The 17779-nt window shown below is 49.3% G+C and overlaps 1 protein-coding gene across 1 annotated transcript in view; it reads left to right on the forward strand.

Annotated features, from left to right (window-relative positions):
• The window catches only part of RGPD4 (RANBP2 like and GRIP domain containing 4), a 795990-nt gene that overhangs the window by 52643 nt on the left and 725568 nt on the right, over positions 1-17779 (forward strand). The gene's annotated exons all lie outside the window — the stretch shown is intronic.

The following is a 17779-nucleotide window of genomic DNA, read 5'->3' on the forward strand; positions in this document are numbered from 1 at the left end:
AGTATTTAACATTGCTTTTTGTCCCTATTTGTCTTAACTTTTGTGACTGCAAATATAGATTTTTGTTTCATTTATCTATATAGCCATAGAAAGCTCAAGCAAAAGTATTCTGGTTTGCATAAGAGTAAACCTATCAGCTAACATTGTAATTTTTTACATAACTAAATGGGTGAAATAATGTTGCTATTGAAGGATCATCTGTTTTCCCCCATAACCCCATATTTTAAAGTTGAAGCAATCTACCATAGCAATATGTTTTATTAGATATTATTTGATTTCCAAACATAGTCCTATATTAAACAACTTTTAACATTTACCCTTCTTGCCTCCCTAGCCCCTCGCTGCGGGTTACATTCTTACTTAAAACATATTGAGCCCGACGTTTGTTAGTTCAGTCAAATAGGTTCAGAGCTTTCAATCTCAGTGGATGTTACCTAAGCAATCTTTATCCTTGCAATTTATGAACAGTTATCATGTCAGCAAAAAGGCGACGTTGTCTTTAACCAGACTACTGGCACAGTTTAAAGTACCGCATGTTTATTGTTGTGCTGCTGTTTGTCTCCAAAGCCATTATCAACAGCTGGCAGAGTGAAGCCCAATCTGTCTATTACCCGTTCTCTTATAACTGGTTTTAGACACAACACAGTCAATTTTGGATTAGCCGATACAGGAACAACCATCATCTTAACTGCTGCAAGCTATTCTTTCCAAACTACTGACAGTATTGAACCGGATAACCACATATGATTTGGATCCCCTTTGTCTCTAAGACTTCTCCACCATGTACAAACCATTTAGCTAGTTTATCCAATACCAGAAAATCATAATTTTAATTATTGATTCACTATGAAGAATATATCCGTGAAATGTTGTCGAATCGCCAGTAATCCAGCCATTCTTTCTCAGCTACCTCTGCTCCCAAAAGCCCTACTCTTCTTTCCATACACGCCATTTATCTGGTGGCACGCAATGTAGAAAAGTCTTACGGAGTCTAGAAGTTGCCATTTTCAGTCTACCCAGTGTTTTAACATATTTCTCGGTCTGTCAATTCTCTAGTTGTAGAAGGGATTGTTCAAACAATGATGCAACTGCTGGTATATGAACCTTTCAATGTCATCTATTCTGTAAGTGTGTTCCAAATTTTTGAGTGATCTTATTTCACCTTTTTCATAAAAATCACAGTATATTATGGTCTCATTATCTTCAGCTGTAAAAGTATTTCCAGTGTATGCTGGGTTATATTGTCTTTGTTATGTATAGGTATTTATGGGGATTGGTATACTAAGTGTCGTGGAGGTGCCAGTGAATCCCTTATTTCTAAGTGGGCCTGTGATGTGCCTTTAATAGAGGCTGTGGTCTCTCAATGCGGTTACCATAAAATGTCCCACGGTCTGCCTGCTACTGCCTTAACCATTTGCACCCTGTGATGATCAGAATAGCTTTACACCCACTCACAGATGAACTTAATTTGTGCGGTGTTATAGTAACATTTTATATCTGGAAAGCCTAGTTTGCCCTTTTTATATCAGCTGTTGTACTTTTTCGTGTTCTGGCTGTTTTCCATTGGCAGACAAATGGTAAAATGATTTTTGGAAGTTATCTAAAGGAATAAGGTTTATCTTGACGGAGTGCCTGTAAAGCATATAGCAATTTTGGGAGGACAGCCATTGTAACTGTGTTAATCCTTCCTAGCTTCAAAATGTACTGTGCACTCCATAAATGTAGGTCTCTTTTGATTTCCCCTGCTAAGCACAGAATATTAGGTTGTGTAGTGCTTCCATGGTCATGATGAGGTGCATTCTGAGATATTTGATTGATTGAAGTGGCTCCGTTTCGTAGCCATGTCCTTGTCTTTCATGTGTATTAACATCAATCGTGTTAACCTTGTAGACACTGCTTAGTCGTTATTGTGGGAAGGTCTAAATGTGCCAAAAAGACATCTTGGTGTTTCTGAAATTCTGGATCTTGAGTGTATAGCGATGTGTAGAAGAGCCTAAAGGACCCCCACCCCTTCCATTTTTCCGATCATCAACGATAGACTGTGCTGAGTTCTCTTAATGACTATAACCTATAGCTGTTTCGTTTTTAAAACCTTTGCTAACAATATGCGTTTTGTTTCTGAATTATGACTTCTACAATATGGGGCCAGTGGGGCTTTTTTGTTTGTTTGTTATTTATTAGTAATGTTGACCTTATTTTTATTGCCTTGCACATGTCTGTTCTGTTACCCAATTGCCTTACCTCTACGGTTTCTAAGTCTAATTCAAACTTTTGTTTCTCTTATTACTAGACCCCAGGACGATTAGCTTTCCTCTGACCACCACTTTCACTGCATCCCAAAGCATTGCCCCTTTCGTCTCTGCTACGACTCCAGCACCCTCCACGCACTCAACGCCGGACGACCACGCACCTGCTGCCTGGCCGCCCCGAAGCGCAACCAAGGACCCTTCTCCTGCTGGAACTGCAGATTCACCAGCATCCGGCCCACCAACCCACTGACCAGGAAAGAACCCAACTACCTCAGATGTGCATTCTTCTCAACACCCGCTCCGCCCGCAAACATGCCGTTGAACTCTGGGACCTACTCGACTCAACCTCCCCAGACGTCGCCTAACCTGACGGAGACCTGGCTGAACCTCTCCTCGGCACCCGACATCGCCATAGCCATCCCGGACGGCTACAAGATCACCCGCAGGGACCGCACCAACGGAGTAGGAGTCTCCATCGTCCACAGGAACACTCTGAGTCTCGACCAACACCGACGACACCCTCAGCACCGCCGAACACCTGCACTTCCTGGTCCACACCGACCCCAACACCACACTCAGAGGAACCCTCGTCTACAGACCCCCCCCCCCCGACCACAGTTCAGTGACTCCATCGCCGACTTCGTCAGCACACACGCCCTCGCTTCCACGGACTACATCCACCTCTGGGACCTGAACTTCCACCTCGAGAACAACGACCCCAACTCCACCACCCAGATCGCCAACCTCGGACTCAGACAACTCGTCACACCACCCACCCACTCCACCGGCCACTCGCTTGACCCAATCTTCTCCGCAAGTTCCCACGTCTCCTTCCACCACACCACCGAACTCCACTGGACCGACCATCGCTGCATCCACTTCGCCTTCCGGAAACCCACCACGCACCACCGCACCCAACAGATCCCCCGCTGCTGCTGGAGGAAAGTCACCAGAGACCAGCTAACCACCACCCTCGCCCGTAGTCCACCCACTGACCCCGACTCCGCCGCCCGCAACCTCAGACAGTGGATCGACGACTGCACGAACACCCTCGCACCGATCAAGAAACCATCCAACAACCACACCAGCAAGAAAGCCAGCTGGTTCACTGAAGACCTCCAGGCATTCAAACAAACATGCCGAAAGGTTAAGAAGAAATGGCAGCGTGAACGAACACCTACGCAGCCCACAAGAACGCCACCCACAGACACCATCACCTCATCAGAGCTGCCAAAAGGACCTCCTTCAAAGACCGCCTAGACAACAACGCACACAACAGCATAGAGCTCTTCAACATCGTGAAGGAACTCTCCAACCCCAGCTCCAACACCGACATCCCACCTTCGCAAGACCTGTGTGACTCCCTTGCCACCTTCTTCCATCACAAGATCGCAGACATCCACTACAGCTTCAACACCACAACTGCCCCGACTACCACTGAGACCTCCGCCCCCACGACCACCATCCTTACAAACCGCCTGCTCTCCTGGACCAACATAAACGACGACACCATCAATATCATGGACACCATCCACTCCGGATCTCCGTATGACCCATGCCCACACCCCATCTTCAACAAAGCCAGCACCACCATCGCACCCCATCTAGGGAAAGCTATAACAAATCCTTCGAGACAGCAACCTTCCCGGAGAGCTGGAAGCACGCCGAGATCAACGCCTTACTCAAGAAACCCAAGGCGGACCCCAAGGACCTCAAGAACTTCCGGCCCATCTCCCTGCTCCCGTTCCTGGCAAAGGTCATTGAGAAGACCGTCAACAAACAACTGACCCGCTACCTCGAGGGTAACAGCATCCTGGACCCATCCCAGGCTGGGTTCCGCAGCAACCACAGCACCAAAACTGCCCTCGTCGCCGCCACCGATGACATCAGGGCCCTGCTCGACAACGGAGAAACCGCGGCCCTCATCCTCCTGGACCTGTCAGCCGCCTTCGACATGGTCTGCCACCGCACTCTACGCACACGCCTCCACGACCCCCGGGATCCAAGAGAAGGCCCTGGACTGGATCACCTCCTTCATCTCTGGCAGAACACAGAGCGTCCGCCTCCCCCCTTTCTGCTCCGAAGCGACCGAGATCATCTGCGTCGTACCCCAGGGCTCATCCCTCAGCCCAACGTTGTTCAACGTCTACATGGCACCACTCGCCCACGTCGCCCGACTGCACGACCTCAACATCAATTCAATTGATCCTCTCCCTCACCAAAGACCCCCACACCGCCAAAACCAACCTCCACGAAGGAATGAAAGCCGTCGCCGAGTGGATGAAGAACAGCCGACTGAAGCTGAACTCGGACAAGACGGAAGTCCTCATCCTTGGCTCCACCCCCTCAGCCTGGGACGACTCCTGGTGGCCGACCGCACTGGGAACAGCTCCAACACCCACCGACCACGCACGCAACCTAGGGTTCTTCCTAGACTCTACCCTCTCCATGTCAAAGCAGGTCAACGCCTTCTTGTCCTCCTGCTTCAACACCCTCCGCATGCTCCGCAAGATCTACAAGTGGATCCCCACCGAAACAAGAAGAACGGTCACCCAGGCCCTCGTCAGCAGCAGGTTGGACAGCGGAAACGCCCTCTACGCAGGAGCCTCGGCCAAACTCCTGAAACTACTTCAACGCATTCAGAACGCCTCCGCACGCCTGATCCTTGACATCCCTCGCCGCAGCCACATCACACCCCACCTGAGAGACCTGCACTGGCTCCCCGTCAACAAGAGGATCACCTTAAAGCTCCTCACCCACGCACACAAGGCACTCCACAACACCGGACCAGCATAACTCAACAGACGACTCTGCTTCTACACCCCCACCCGCCAGCTCCGCTCCGCCGACCTCGCCACAGTCCCCCGCATCCAAAGAGCGACCTCCGGCAGCAGATCGTTTTCCCACCTCGCCGCCAAGACCTGGAACACCCTCCCCATCCACCTACGGCAGACCCAAGACCTGCTGACCTTCAGAGGACTCCACAAGACCTGGCTTTTCGAGCAGTAGCAGCATTCCTCCCCCCTCTTTCCCCCCCCCCCCCCCCCCCCCCCCCCCCCCCCACCTGCCAGCGCCTTGAGACCCTCACGGGTATGTAGTGCGCTTTACAAATGCTCTGATTAATTGGTTGATTTTAAGTCTGTGAGCTTCCTTGGTTCCCAGATATTCCCTAATTGTTTTTTATATTTCTTCCCTGTTAGCTGCATCTTCTATTGTGTGCTCTCCTAATCTTCATTTCCACTCTCTTGGGTTTGTATAAATTTCATGTAGTACACTGGTCATGGGTGCATCGTCTGCTATGGATATAATCCTATATTTGTATTCTCCAGTTGTCAGAAGCCCTCTCAAGAAAAGTAGGTATGTTCTAGAATGTGTGTTAACATGATAAAAGTAGGTGTAAGGTTTACCTTGTGCGTAAAACACCCTCCGTGCATCAGCCCTTCTTCAGTCTTTAATGTGTTCCGCTGTGTCGATGAGCAATTTGCTTGTCCATATCTCACTCCTGATCAGCCATTATTAGCATCTATTATCTGATTAATGTTGTCACTAGCATTATCCTGAAGTTTTCTTCAGACTGTGTAAACATGTGTTGGTCTTAATTTGGGGCGTATATAGTAGCTATGGTGCAGTTGTATGTGCATGGTCTACATTTCTAAAAGGTGTACCATTCCTGCTTGTCGTTGAGGGTCTCCAGAGTTATTGTGCTGGGCGATCGTCTTAAAAAGATCGCCATCCCTTTAGTTTTATTGGAGGCGTTGAATATATGTGTTCAGTGATATTTTTTGTAAAAACTGTCTATTGATTTTTCCAGTGTGAACAATAGTACAATACATCAAACTTCCTGTATTACAAAGCATTCCTTTTATATAACCTGTTCTGTGATATTTTGATTTAAATCTCTGTCTCTCTCTCTCTTTAAGACGGGTTTCTTGTAAGAGAACTACTCGTCCCTCTTTTCTCTTCTAACTTACTGCAAATCTTCAGTTTATGTGTGAATTTTGGCTTTTGACATTATATGTTAACACCTTAATCCCGATCTGCTCTGCCTTCAATTCTCTTTCTGTAACTCGTATGCATGCTTGCTTCCCCTGCAGGTTTCCATGACCCCTTCTTCCCACGCTCCTTCCCCCAAAATTCCAACCCTTATCAGGGCCCATAAGGACAACTACTATTAATTCTTAAGTGTTATGATTTCTTACGTCGCTTGGCTTGCATATCTTGGGTAATGTCTAATATATTGAATTTGCCATGCCTGTTGAGGCTGATCATTGCAGCTTTACTTTGTTTTATTATTTTTGTGAGTTCACAGTTCTTGACATCGAGTATATTAAATTCTCATCCTTTGAGTTATGTACTGCTTTCCTTGTTTGTGAGGTCTGACTCCAGTCTCTGCTGGAGCATGCTGTTAAAGTTGCAGTCCTTTGGATAGCTCCTTGACGTTTTACATATTTCCCTGTGCGGAGGTTATGCCTGAGTTGGGCCCTCCTCTGAGTCATTAATGTGTTCACTAGGTGTTTTTTTGGCAAGGCTTCCAAGCCCTCTAGGATCGTTTTTACCTGGTGAGACTTTTCAACTAATTAGAAGTGTACACCACACTGGTATGTGTAGATGGAGTGGAGGTCCTTTTTTGTGAGTTTTTTTATTAGGCAGGGGTGCTTTCTTTTCATACAAAGATTGTAAGTAGTCCATAACATCAGTTCCCTTCCTTTTCCTTTGTTACATTTCTTTACCTTGTTCTGTCCCACCAGGCCCGGTTCTCTAAATCCTTACATTTCTCTTGCACAAACACTGTGGCTTTCATTCTTGAATATTTTATCTGAATTGTGCTCCTCTGATTTCTCAGTAATTTCAGCTTTGCCCTCAAACACCTGTACTCTTTGGCCCAAATTCTCCACTTCCGTTTTGCGGTTGGTGATCGCCTTCATGACTGGACTTTTGACTGCGCCCAGTTCTTGTTTTAGGTCTTCTTTCAAGTTTGAATAGATTTTGCAGCATAATTCCCAAGTCGTCTTTTGTCAGCGTGGAGTAATCTTTCCTGATACAGTGCCACTTGCCTGTGGTGTTTTGACATATAATACTAGATCTGGACTTGCCCTGGTGTAGTACTTGTTAAGGCTTTTCTGCTCTTTTGACCTCCGTGGTCGTGGCATTGGTGCCTTGACTGTATTCATTTTACAGGTCCCCTTTTGTTTTAATGTCCAACTCCAGAGCGTTCCCCTCTCAGGCTGCATTCTGAATGTGCCTCGGTCTCCGCTCCAATAATGGATTTTCATTTTACTAAATCTCTTTTGGATGATAGCATGTTTTACCACAGAGAAGGGGGCGCCCAGGACATGAAAATTGCTAGGTGTATTCTCCCTGTCTCATTAATGTTTCTTTCTAAACCTGTCTGTATTGATGGACCTTGTTAGTCCATAGCTTGTCCCATTTGTGTTCAGTGTGGGGTTTGGTCAGAGGGAGATGGAAGAAGTATTATGTTGTTGTGGGCCACCGCTGAGATTCCTCGTTGCCGTGCTTCTTGAGCCTCAATATGTCTCATTTCCACTGAGCCTGCAGCCTGTTCTCTCTGGCCTCCTCTTACAGCTCTCTCTATGCTGGAACCAACTCCTAGGCCTCTTCTGCATTTCCTTTTTAGGTCTCGCTGAGCCCAGCGCATGCGCTGGATCGGAGAGACATTTTGTAGATGAGTTTTCAAAGTGCTGCTGGCTGGCCTAGCGCTTGCGTTCACGCGAGCATGCACGCGCAAACTGCTAGCCTTCAGCAGCACTTTGAAAATTGTGCTTTAGCGCCTCATCGCGATCACTTCCGCTTTCAGAGCGATCGTGATGACTTTTGCTTATAGGGCCGCGCGGCGTTACTTTTACTGCCGCGCGGCCAATGCTTGTTTTTTTAGGGGGGGGGGAGCGGGTGTTGTTTAGTCACGGACTTAAAGTTTATTATTGGACTGCCCAGAGAAATGTCTCCCTTCATTGCAGGTCTTTGTTTGATGGATATTTTAGGCGTGAGCTGCTTGCATTTGCTCGAGTGAGGGGAAATGCGGGCATATTCGTAAGTTTTCTAAGGACCGATTCGTCCGTCATTGTTTTTTTGCTTTGAGAGCCAAACTGCCGCCCGTCTTTACAAATTGGTCCTTCATTATTTACCTTGTCAAGCGATCCTTGATTCGCTAACATGTTAACGCTGGTGGTAAATGATTGCAAATTGTTTGTATTTTAGTTTCTTTTTATGATGCGATTTTGAACGTTTTGTGCATGTTTGACCGTTTATATGGACTTCTCGGTCTTACTAGAGTTAAGTTTTGAAATTCGATTACCTGGAAATCTCACAAACCTGGTATTAATAACGAACTCCAGGCTAATCCAGTGTTTGTCCTTGGCAGCTTGCTCTGGGTGGCATCTGTCTGCCACTTTGGGATCTCAGATGTCGGTCTTTGTGGTAGAAGTGAAACGCAGGGCCGCTCCGTGTGCTGTTTGTTGTCCCTTCATCTCGAAGTTGTGCAGGTGACTTAAAATCCTTCTGCTCGCTCATCCTAGTGCCTGATGCTGCTTTATAGTCCCCGTGGAAAGCAAGTTACCCAACTCCTTATGCCTGCTAGTTACTTGGGCACAAGGGATAGTATTTCAATAAGCCAGTAGCATAGGTGCTGTTTGTTCTTGCTGTGATGTCTGGTTCTTTATTTCGTCATCATCTTCCATGTTGCCTCAAATTCCACTCTTTCACACAAAAGCAACCCCTCTGGTGGTTTGCATTGTATAATCGCTGCAACATGGCACACATATAACACACACATTTCTCTTACGCATCCACAAACCTAGAATCGATTCACCAGGCACACACACAACACAAGTATTCTCTTCTGCATCGAAAGTCAATCCATCAGTCATCCTGATGTGTCCAGACACTTCACATCTACCGGTAGAGAGACAAATAAAACCACAAGGAGGATGTGGGGAGGAGGTAGGCCTTGAACTCCTGTCTATCCACGATCTGTTTCAGGGAAAAACTCTTTCTCCCTCTTTCTTGCTGTCACTCTCTGCCTCTCTCTCTCTCAAACTCCCTAGCACCCACAATAGAATAAACTGTCCACAGTGACACAAGCACACACGCAGTATTTTGATTATTTTGTGCACTCAAATTCCTGGCGAAGGTTCACCAGTTAGTTTGTGTTGTGACGTTATCTGTTGTGTTTGTTGACGTCACGTACTGATCGTAATGTTTCATCAAATCCAGTCAGTGGCCTGTCTACAGTCAGTCGGGCTTGCTGACCCTGAGCTGTTCCTCTGTTTATCTGGGCCTGTTTACTTTGATGCTGTTTCCAAACAGTGAAGGGCACCATGCTCAACCCCTCCTGTGATAGACGATAATGGGATGACTTCATGGGTCTCCTGGGCTCACTAGAGAGATTAGGACTTTGAAGAGGGCCTGCCTTTTGTTTCTCTTTTGTTCACTCTATTCCAACTTTCGGTTTCCGATTTTCACTCTTTACTCCGTGTTTTCTATATCCGTTGCACGCTCTCGGTCTGTATTTCACGTTCTCTCTGTTCTATAGTCTCACTCTCTCTCTCCCCGTTCATTCTTATTCAGCTCTGTTCCCTGAGCTCTCTGTCTGTTCACCATTCTTTTTTTTTTTTTTTTTTAAAACCTTTATTCTGTAAAATCATTGACACAGCTATTCAGCTGACAACCCGGAGGTACGGCAGCTTTAAAAACACAACACATGCTAGCGTCAACATTCCAATGACAGAAGAATCGAAGGTTCTGTTTTAAATAAACACAAATCCAAACCTAAACACAAGCAAGGCGATGAGTACCGTAAGCACCAGAAGGGGTTCTCATCAGGGGAGGCGAGCCCCATTTCGTCTAACAGGCACAGGTCTGTAGTAAGGGAAGGGAGGGGAAGTCAGACTCAAGAAAACATACACATATCAGCAAGAAGTTCAAAGCCGGAAAGAAAGCTAAGGGGAAAGCTGCTCCTCGGGCGGATCCGGGTCCGGGGGCAGGCATATAGCCCCTCTGTACTGGTTCCAGCGCCCCCATACAGAATGCCATTTCCGAGGGCGCCCTCGAGCACAATACACTGTCTTCTCCCTAAACATGCTCCAATCCATGTTTTCCATCCATGCTGTCAATGTAGGTGGCCCATTAGAGCCCCACAGACGAGCAATGTCGCGCTTGGCAATCATGTTACCCAGGGTCACCCACTGAGTCTGTGCCGCGTCGTGGTCAGTAGGACCCCAAACATTCAGAAGACAACACCGCGCCTCAGGCTGCATGACGATGCCCGTCACCTCCCCCATCACCTCGTGGATGCGCCTCCAAAACTCCATAATCGCACCCCATTCCCAAATAATATGTAGGAAGGTGCCCACCATACCACAGCCTCTCTTACATAAGCCCTCCTCAGAAAAACCCATATGGACCAGCCTGGGCCCCGTCACGTAGACCCTATGGAGTATTTTAAGCTGCACCAACCGCAGGCGCGCGGGGATCGCGACCTCTTTGGGAGAGGAAACTGCGTACTGCCAGTCCTCGTCATCTAGTTCAAGGCCATCCCTGGTCCATTGAGCACGTAACCCTAGAAGAAGATCTGCACGAACATTAATAGGTTTCTTATAAATGAGCGAGATCGTACTCTCTGGCATATGGCCATCCAGGATCCGGTCCTCCAACGGAGAGGACTCGGGCACCTTCTCCCCGTCTACAAGAACTGACCGCAAGGCGTGGAACACTTGAGCGTATCGGAAGAACTCCGTGCTCCCCAGCTCATACTCCTTCTGCAGCTCCTCGAATGATTTTATCCTACCCTTAACCAAGAGGTCTCCAACCCTGGATATGCCGATCAGGTCCCATTTCTCAAACCCTTTTGTATGCCAAAGCTTACCCAGAATATCGGAGTCAAATAGAGGGGTGGCGAGGGTAAGCTTACCCTTCCAGCCCAGTGAATCCGTCGCAACCTTCCATACATGCACAGCCACCCTGGTGGGCCCCGTTAGGGTTAAGTCTGACGACTTCGAATACAGCGCTCTGGAGTAGTTACCCCCACGTAGCAACCATCGGTCCATGGCGAAACCAGGGCTCAGCGCCGGACCATATACACCATGGTTAATCGCACTCAACTGGGTGGCCCAATAATAACGTCGGATGTCCGGAAGCGCAATACCCCCGTCGTACCACGGAAGCGTCAACTTAGCAATCGCTATACGCGGACGCCCTTCCCACAATAGCGCGCGCTGGTGGCTTTCAACCTCACGGAAGTAACTGGCCGGGACCCAGTCAAGAGTATTCTGCAGGGCATAGAGGAAACGGGGAAGAGACATCATCTTGAACAGAGCGGCACGGCCAAGGAGGGAAAGCGGCAACCGCCGCCAGCCCGCCACGTCCCGCCGCAGACGCGCCAAGGGAGGGAGCAAGTTCTTCTCGTATCGCAAAATGGGATCGATGGAAATATAGATCCCCAAATACAAAAAGCCCTGCTGGGCTATCTGGAGCGGGCAGTTGCGCGGGACAGGCGGGACATCACCACACAGGACATACAAGTAGGACTTCCCCCAATTAATGACAAGACCAGAGTTTCTGCCAAAAGAAGTCAAGACGTCACAAACCACTATCAGAGATTTCTTAGGCGAGGTATAGCAGAATGTCGTCGGCGTAAAGTGAAATACGGTCTTCGTGGTCAGGCGACCAGCGAATCCCACGTATGTCCGGGTGCCATCGTATCCACGCCGCCAGCGGCTCAAGAGCAAGAGCGAACAATAACGGCGACAGGGGACAACCCTGCCGGGTGCCTCTCCCGAGCTCAAACGGTGCCGACGCCCGCCCGTTCACCACGACGCTGGCGAGAGGTCCCTCATAGAGCAACCTCACCCAGCCCACAAATCCAGGCCCAAAGCCGAACTTGGCTAGCACAGCCCACAGGTACGCCCACTCCACCGTATCAAAGGCCATCGTGGCATCGAGGGGACGCCACCACAGCCGGCTCCCGCATCGTGCCCGTCCTGGCAATCACACCATGAAGGCGTCTAAGATTCAGTGCAGTGTTACGGTGCGGGATAAAGCCCGACTGATCCGGGTGGATCAAGTCGCCAAGCACCCGGACCAGGCGGTTAGCAAGGAGCTTAGCAAGGATTTTCGGCTCGGCATTGAGAAGTGATATCGGCCGATAGGAGCCACACTTGTCACGGGGCCTACCATCTTTATGTATTACCACGATCGTCGCCAGCCGCTGGTCGAGCGGAAGAAACCCATTCACCCGCGCCTCCACGAACATGGCGCGCAGGTGAGGAGCCAACTTATCCGGATGAAGCTTATACAGCTCAACCGGCAAACCATTTGGGCCCGAGGCCTTACCGGAGCGCAATGCGCGGATGGCACCCGCCACTTCGTCGACAGTTATATCACCATCGAGGTCATCCCTATCAATGGCAGAAAGGCAGGGCAGAGCGATATCCCGCAACAGGTCACACGAATCCTCAGTCGGCCTATCCGAGACCGAGGTGTATACCGTGCGAAAATGGTCCGAGAAACACTGAACTATACCGTCAGGGTCAGTAACAACCTCTCCCCCATCCGTAGACAACTCCGGCACCACTCGATTGACACGCTCTTTTTTGTCCAGCCATGCCAGCAATTTCCCGGCCTTATCGCCGACATCATACAGTCGACCCTGCTGCTCCCTATGAAGGGTCTGAGCAGCGTTCGTCACCAGATCCCTATATTCCAGTTGCTTCAAACTCAAATTATGCAGTGTGGCCGGTGTAACATCCTCTTCCAAGGCCACTTCCAAAGCCGCTATCTCGTCCTCTACTTGCGTCACCTCGGCATCTCTCTGCCGCTTGGCGGCCACTACCAGGGAGAGGGCCTCCCCTCTCAACACAGTCTTAAAAGCTTCCCACAAGGACACCGCAGATTCGACTGAACCCTGATTCTCTTGAAAATAACGGTCAACTGACTTCAGCAACGCACTGCGCAGCTTGGGGTCACGAAAATACCAGGGGTTAATGGGAGCCACCCTGCCCCCCGCCACCCGGCCAATATTCAAGCGGGCCCACACCGGTGAATGATCAGAAATGCCCCGTGCCAGGTGCCTAGCCTCAGATACCAAACAGGCGTGCGCAGCCAGAGTGAGCAAGTAATCAATCCGGGAGAGACTCCCGTGGGCCCCGGAATGGAAGGTATATTGTCTCTGAGTGGGGTGCCGTAGCCTCCAACAGTCTACCAGACCAAAAGTGTCTATAAAATCGGGAAGCCACTTCTGAGCACCCCCGGTGTCCCTGGGCGGACACCTATCAAGCATTCCAGAACCAACCGCATTGAAGTCTCCTCCCACCACCAGCATCCCTTCGGGGAGTTCCAACAAGGCCTTGCCCAGATCAGCCGATGTGGAGGCCTGCAGGGCAGGAGGGACATAAACAGAAACCAATACCAACGTTCTGCCCTCCCATCTCCCCGCCACAGCCACAAAGCGCCCCCTGTCATCAGCAATGGTGGAATCCACCTCGAATGGTAGGGAAGCTCTAACAAGTATGCCCGCACCCCTGGAGCCCGAGGAGAACCCCGAGTGAGCAATGAATTTATAGCCCTTTCTGTTGAGTGCATAACACGTATTCCCTATAAGATGGGTCTCCTGCAGGAGGACCACATCTGGCGAGGTCCGTTTCAAGAATTGCAGGACTATTCCCCGTTTAATACGGTCCCCTAAGCCATTAACATTCCAGCTGATTATGCTTCAGCCCCTATCCCCCATCCCCGAACACAAAGAGACCTCCACCCCCCCCCCCCCCCGGAGAACCATGATCGGACAATGCTGACAACAATTGCTACGCCTTGCAAGAAAAGAAACACCCCCCCCAACAACAACCCCAACATCCCAAATCCCCCCTCCTCCCTGCGTCAGCTTACATAGCCCCCCCAACTTGCAGTGTGCCTGTCGCCCTATCAAAAACAAATCTACAAAAAGTACCCCAAGGGAGGAAAGAGCTCCTATCTTCCCCCCCGCCGCCCTCCCATTACTGCAGGAAGGTGCGAGTCACTGTCCGGGGCTGAGTCAATACGTGCCAACACCGGAGGTATCACTTCTGTCCATCACGATCGCCTTCCGCTCCGTCCACGCTGTCCCGGCCGGGCTGCCGCCGAGGGAGCGCATCCAACCAGTCCCCTGCCATGTCCGGTGATTCGAAGAAGAAAGTCCGGTCCTCATACACCACACGTAACCTGGCGGGGAAAAGCATGGCATACTTCAGGTCCATATCCCTGAGCCGCCGCTTCACCCCCAGGAAACTCTGCCTCTGTTTCTGCACCATCTGGGTGAAGTCAGGATAAAAACTCACAGAGGCGTTCTGAAAAGAGACCGGGCCTGTCACCCTCGATGCTTGCAGGATAGCGTCTCGATCCCGAAAATTAAAGATCCGGGCTACAATCGGTCTCGGGGGGGCTCCCACCTTAGGCCGTCCTCCAGGCACTCGGTGAGCCCGCTCCACCGCAAAGAACTTGCTGAGGCCCTTAGGCGCGAGATGATTCACCATCAAATCCTCGACGAGTAAATCCACAGAGAGATCCTCTGAGGTTTCCGGGACCCCAATAAGGCGCACATTATTGCGCCGGGCCCGACCTTCGAAGTCGTCGAGCCGGCGGGCGGAGAGGTCACTCGCGGTTCGTAACTTACGAACCTCAGCCTGAAGTTCCGAGACATCGTCCGCTAGACCAGTGGTCTTGAGGTCCAGGGACTTGACCCGCTCGTTGGTTTTGCCCAGGTCCGCGCGAATCAAGTTGACATCAATCAGAATCATGTCCACCTTGTGCGCCAGGGTCTCAAACTGTCGCCCAATCGAGGATTGCATCCCATCTATCGCCCCTTTGATATCCTGCAGCGATAGCTCCGAGGCAGGGGATGAATCGGCCTTCTGCGCTTCCAGCGACTGTCCCGATCCACCGGGCGACCCCTTCTGCTGGGCATAACGATCCATGTTGTTGGATTGGGTATAGCCTCCCCGCCGGGTAGCCTTAGACTTCGACCTGTCCGCCTCCGATTTGGTCGACATCCCGAACAGCAGGACAATCAAGTGCCAAAGGCCGTCCCTCACGCAGCTAGAGGAAACAGGGTCAAATAGGACTACAACAGTCAATCAGGACCGAGTGGAAGTCCTCCAGACAGAGGAGGATGTGCGTGAAGCGCTCCCAAGCCAGAGCAAACAAAGGGCGAGAAAGCGAAAGCGCAGCGGCATCCGTCCGTCAGTTCCCACCTCCTAGGGCCGCTGTTGTTCAATTAGTGGCCGGGCATCCTGCCAACGCAAGCCCCTGGTATCCTCCGGAGGTAGGCCGCAGTCTTCCGCCATGCACAACTTCGGTCCCCGGTGGGCGATCCTCGCCCGGACAGCGTCAGTCGCCCCAGCTGTGACTCATCTGCAAGATTCCGTGCATAAAAATCAGGATTTAGGACAGGATAAGTGCCGGAGGGCGCGAGGGTAGCGGGAGCTCAGGGCTCACGCGGCCATCTTGGTCAAGCGCTAGGCTCCTCCCCCCTGTTCACCATTCTTGACATTAGCTTTCTCTTTGTTCCCTGTACTTTTGTTGCCGGTTGTATCTCTAGTTTCCCGGTTTACTCACACTATTCGCTGCATAAAATGTACGAAGACACGGCTGCTGTATTGCATCATTTTGTAGAAGCGCATGCATGATTAACGCATGCACTTGTCTACAAAGTGGCATTGCCCAGTGGCTGCATCATCATGCTTATTTTGTTATTCCCTTTTTTTTAAGGAATCTTTTCTTCAAGCCCCGTCGTGCCAGTTGCCCCTCTGTGACGGTGGCAGCAGTGACTGGGTGGGCATAGGGGCCACCTCGTTGTCTGGAATGTTGATGCCCCTGAAGGACTTGAGCCTTCCGCCTCACGTGCCCACAGCGGGGCATGTTAACCCAGTGGGCCGTGGGAGTCCAGTGCCTTGTTTAACTAGTCACCTGGAACATTCACATGCAAATTTGAGTTTTATGATGATACAAACACTCAGCTGTAGCTGCAAGAAACTATGTTAAGAATAAACCAATAAATACAATTAATGAGCATAGCTACTCTGCTTAGCAGAGCTCGGAGTACTGCACCTGTCTAACAGCATTTCACTCAGACATGGCCATGCGCCTAAGCCATGATCGAGCATAACATTTGACAAAATACAAACTTTTTTTTTTAAATCACCAAGTACACAATTGATTGTAAAAGGATTACACACCACTGCAGATACAGCTGCTGTGATTAAAGTTGTGTCTTTGACATGAATGTAAGGGGCAAGGGTTTTTATATGCAGTGCATTCCAGCTGTCACAGGTCCGTTAGTACACATTCTGCCCGACTTCAGAGACAGCTGATTTCAGGGACAAACACAAGAAAAAATACTGAAAAATTGCAGAAATATTTTCATCTTTCTCCATATAAAGGAAGTTAACTCTATGGGTAAATACTATTAATGTTTCATGGACCTGTGCCAAAAAATAAACGAAAAATGTACACAAAAATGCACTCGCTGTATTTATTTTCGACTTACTAGAATATTTACGAAGCAAGCTATATAGGATTTATGAACCCGTCGAACTGGAGTCCTGAGGTCAAGGTTCACAGTCTGTAAAACTCAACAGCCTTTATATGCCTGGATCTGTGACATCACACACCGTCTCGCAGGCCTGCCTGAGCATTCCTCCTGCCTTTCTGCAAGTAAATACCATTGGTGCAGCAGGTGCAGTAGCACCGGGGACATTGAACCCTTGTAATTACTGTATATTCCTACCCCTAGTAGTCAAATGAGCCATGTTCTTTGTTTACAGGGCCCATGGCATACTTGCTACGCTCCTAGCTTTCTGAGGTTTCTACATTTCAGCCTCATTCTGAAGTCCATAGTCAATTGGAAGAAAAAAAAAACACAAAGTAAAAAATGCATTGCGTACAATACTGTGATGTGTTACGCTTGATTACAACCTTTGCACCGTGTAATGTAGAATAAAGTGTGAGAACAGTATTTACAACTACATTTGAGCTCGCTATTCCCCTTACTGCACAGGTGTGTCAATATGTCATCTACCCTTTACAATTAGGAACAAATGCGTGTTCAAAAAATGTCAGGGCGTAACTTGTGCGACATTTGTGTAAGTTTAAAACCAGCTGCACAAAACATTTGCACCGTTTCAATACTTCCCGTAGCTTATAACAAGGTCCTTCCTACCATCCTGGAAATTCAGGCAGACGTTGAAAATGTGGGCGTATTTTACGATATTTCAATAACCTGCAAGACAATATAAATATGTCCAAAATCTGTATGGATCTAGAAAGGTGAGTTTACAGCAGATTCGTAGTCCCCCCCCCCCCCCCCCCCCCAACAACCATTCAAACAAGCATTGGCATAGCCAATAGGTCTCGCCTTTGGGACCTTAGAAGTGTTTAGCCATGCAACTGTTGATGTTGTTGCACCAAGGATATTGTGCTTCATAACTAAATACTTATAAGGTCCCAAAAGCAAGACCTATTGGCTATGCCAATGCTTGTATGCT

This window comes from Triturus cristatus, chromosome 8 (assembly GCF_964204655.1).
Source record: "Triturus cristatus chromosome 8, aTriCri1.1, whole genome shotgun sequence".
NCBI lineage: Eukaryota > Metazoa > Chordata > Amphibia > Caudata > Salamandridae > Triturus > Triturus cristatus.